Source organism: Orycteropus afer, unplaced genomic scaffold, assembly GCF_000298275.1.
Source record: "Orycteropus afer afer isolate SDZICR_OR568_19922 unplaced genomic scaffold, OryAfe1.0 scaffold01156, whole genome shotgun sequence".
Taxonomy (NCBI): Eukaryota; Metazoa; Chordata; class Mammalia; order Tubulidentata; family Orycteropodidae; genus Orycteropus; species Orycteropus afer.
The window spans coordinates 45,625-50,090 of record NW_006922743.1 but is presented as its reverse complement, the minus strand read 5'-3'; positions in this window follow the sequence as shown (position 1 = coordinate 50,090).

Genomic DNA, 4,466 nt, shown 5'->3' with positions numbered 1-4,466 from the left:
GTAAAAAATGAAATAAATTGTGTAAAGCTTGATATCCTAGGCATTAGTGAGCTGAATTAGACTGTTTCTGGTCATTTTGAATCAGATAATCACATAAATGCTGCCAGAAATGACATATTGAAGGGGAATGATGTGGCATTTATCATCATAAAGAATGTTTCAAGATCTATCCTGAAGTACATTGTTGTCAGTGACAGAATAATATCCATATACCTACAAGGAAAGCCAGTTAATACTACTATTATTCAAATTTACTCACCAACCACCAAAGCCAAAATGAGGAAATTGAATATTTTTACCAACTTCTTGAGCCTGAAACTGACCAAATATGCAATTCAGTTATGCTGATTATCACTGGTGACTGGAATGCAAAAATTGGAAACAAAGAAGAATCACCAATAGTTGGAAAATTTGTATGGATATAGAAATAATGCTGGAGATTCCGTGATAGAATTTTGCAACACCAATGACTTATTTATTGCAAATACCCTTTTTCAACAACACAAATGGGGTCTATACACATGGACTTTGCCAGATGGAGTACACAAGAATCAGATTGACTACATCTGTGGCAAGAGGCAATGGAGAAGCTCAATATCTTCAGCCAAAACAAGGTCAGAAACTGACTGTGGAACAGACCATCAACTGCTCATTTGCAATTTCAAGTTGAAGTTCAAGACAATTTAAAATAAGTCCACAAGAGCCAAAATATGATTTTGATTATATCTCTCCTGGATTTAGAGACCATTTAAAGAATAGATTTGATGCATTGGGCACCAATTAACAAAAACCAGAGGAATAGTGGGATGACATTAAGAACATCATACATGAAAAAAGCAAAAGGTCATTGAAAAGACAGGAAAGGGAGAAAAGACAAAAATGGATGTTAGAAGAGACTCTGAAACTTGCCCTTGAATGGAGAGTAGCTAAAGGAAAGAGATAAAATGACAAGAAAAAAGAGCTAAACAGATTTCAAAGAGTAGCTCGCGAAGACAAAGTCAATTATTATAATGAAATGTGTAAAGACATGGAGCTGGAAAGCCAAAAAAAGAAAAACACACTCAGCATTTCTCAAGTTGAAAGAACTGAAGAGTAAATTGAAACCTCAAGTTGCATTATTGAAAGGTTCTATGGGCAATATATTGAATGATGCAGGAAGCATCAAAAGAAGATGGAAGGAATACACAGTCACTATATAATTAAGAACCAATGATATTGAAGGAAGAAGTTGAAGCTGCACTGAAGGAAGTGGCAAAAAACAAGGAAAAACAAGGAATTGAAGGGATACCCATTGAGATGTTTCAACAAATAGATGCCATATTAGAGACACTCACTCAACTATGCCAGGAGATTTGGAAGACAACTATCTGGCCAACTGACTGGAAAAGATCCATATTTGTACCCATTGCAAAGAAAGGTGATTCCACAGAATGTGGAAATCATTGAACAATATCATTAATATCATACACAAGTAAAATCTTACTGAAGATAAATTGAAATGGTTACAGCAGTATATTGACAGACAACTTTCAGAAATGCAAGCTGGATTCAGAAGAGGATGTGAATCAATGCGTATCATTGCTGATGTCAGATGGATCTTGGCTGAATGTAAAGAATACCAGAAAGATGTTTGCTTGTGTTTTATTGACTATGCAAAAACATTTGATTGTGTGGATCATAACAAATTCTGGATAACATTGAGAAGAATGGAAATTCCAGAACACTTAATTGTGCTCATGTGGAACTTGTGCATAGACCAGCATGCTGTTGTTGGAACAGAAGAAAGGGACAACACATGGTTTAAAATTAAGAAGGGGGGGCATCAAGGTCATACCCTTTCACCATACTTATTCAATCTGTGTGCTGAATAAATAATCCAAGAAGTTGAACTATATGAAGAAGCACATGGCATGAGGATTTGAGGAAGACTCACTAACAACCTGAGCTATGCAGATGACACAACTTTGCTCACTGCAAGTGAAAATGACTTGAAACACTTACTAATGAAGATTGAAGACTATAATCTGCAGTATGGGTTACACCTCAATATAAATAAAACAAGAATCCTCACAATGGGACCAATAAGCAGCATCATGATAAATGAAGAAAAGATTGAAGTCATCAAAGACTTCATATTACTTGGTTCTACAATCAAAACCAATGAAAGCAGCAGTCCAGATATCAGACATCAAATAGCATTGGGCAAATCTGCTGTAAAGGTCTTCTTTCAAGTTCGGAAGAGCAAAGATGTCCTTGAAGACTAAGATGCACTCGACACAAGCTTTGGTGTTTTCAGTCATCTCATATGCATGTGAGAGCTGGACAATGAAAAAGGAAGACCTAAGAAGAGTCAATACTTTTGAGTTGTCACGTTGGTGTAGAATGTTGAATGTAACATGGACTGCTAAAAGAACTAACAAATCTGTCCTGGAAGAATTGCAGCCGGAATGTCCTTGGAAGCGAGAATGACCAAACTTTGTCTCACTTACTTTGGTCATGTTGTGAGAAGGGACCATTCCCTGGAGAAGCATATCATGTTTGGAAAAGTGGAGGGACAACAAAAAAGAGGAAGTCCCTCAACTAGATGTAGTTATATAGTGGCTGCAACGATGGGCTCAGGTATAGCAAGGATAGTGGGGCTGGCACAGAAATGGGCAGTGTTTCGTTCTGCTGTACATGAGGTTGCTGTGAGTTGGAGATGACTTGATGGCACCTAACAACAACAACATGCTATATGATCTAAAATGATTAGGGCATGACAAATTATAAATTTGTTACTGGACACATAATGTACAAAGATGTAATTTGTGATATGAACAAAATAAAATACACACTGTCTATATAATGCCAAGTTTATGGCCTAAGATCTGTTACTAATGAGTCATATAAATGTTCAGAAAGGTTGTAGATGTTGTCTTTGATTTTGAGAGATTTTCTCCATCTTCATCCTTCAAACCCAGCAAAGATAGGTAAATCAATATCAGAATTTACCACTTACAAAAAAGATCACCATTCTCATTGGTTTTGATTCAATTGACTGCTGTCAGACTCAGATAGTCCTTCAGAATGATACCTTGCTTCTATTCCTGAACTAACTACCCTGCCTTCATCTGCCCTAGTCATCACTTTAGAACCTAACATCTCTCAACCATGTAAAACATTTTTAGTTCATTTTTTATCACTATGACTTTATTGTCTGAAATTTGTTCACTTCTCCTCTCTGTCTATCAAATCATAAGTATTCTTGGTTATTAATTAGTTTCTTGCTTTCTATTGTAAATACATTTATAATATTTCACCTCAGGTTAAGGTAGTCTGTAAGCAGCACAAGACCAAGTGACTTACCTTCAGGAGACGATAGCTGTTGAAGGAGAGCTGGGCTTAGAGATGTGCTTTTATTTGTGTCCTGGAGTCCAGAGTGAGGAAGAGCTTATAGCAAATGGTACTCTGGAAATTTTGGGGCATAGTGCCTAAGGCATTTGACTGCTAACTGAAAGGCTGAAGTATTAAACTCACCAGCCACTCCTTGGAAGGAAGATTGGGCAATCCACGTACGTGGAGATACTGCCTCCGAAACACAAGGAGGGGTTGCTATGAGTTGTAATCAACTCGCCGGCAGTGAGTTTGGTTTGCAGTTTTTGGTTTAAGTTTGGTCAAACTGATGAGGCTACTGGGACTCGTTCCCAGAAGAAATTAGCCTCATGTCTGTATGTCTGCTTAAGAGGGTTCTTGGGCACCATGGGACCTAACTATGCCTACTCTGATCTACTAGAGCTGGTGATCTACAGGAGTCCAGCATGAGGAACTTCTGTCTTGTCTTTCTGAGGTGCTTAAACAAGACTTTTTTTTTTTTTTTTTTTTTTTTAATAATCCACTTCCTTTACTAGAAGGCTCAGTGGAATCCTTTCCATCTTTGTGGACTTCTTCTCAGCCTGGCTTCCACTCTATGCTTCATTCTACTTAGGTGTTTCAATTTAGAAATTAGAGGTTTCTTCCTAATATGAAAACTGCAAAGATATTCAGAAAAGATTTATATGTGGTATAAGGGTTTTCTTATAATTTACTTATTCTAAATTAAATGCATGCTTATAGAAGAAAATTTCTACCTACTGATTTTTGTGAATAGGGGAGTCAAACTTTTTACTTTCTATCCTGTATCTTTACAATAGCCATTGTTACAGCTTTGTGTATATGTATGTGAAAGGATATACAGAAAAATCAACATATATGTGGTTGATTCTCTTTATTCATGGTAGTTATGTTCTATAAAAACTCCACAAACAAGGAATTAGTGTATACTGACTAATTGTTTTTAAAGGAAATATAGAGTTAGATTCCTGTGGGTCTTTATTCACAGCATTTCTTTTGTCAACCAACCAAATCTATGTGTATTCTGTTTAAAGACATGTTATTTAATACACATGTCTTAAACCAAAAACCCATATCTGTTGAGTTGAATTGGCTCA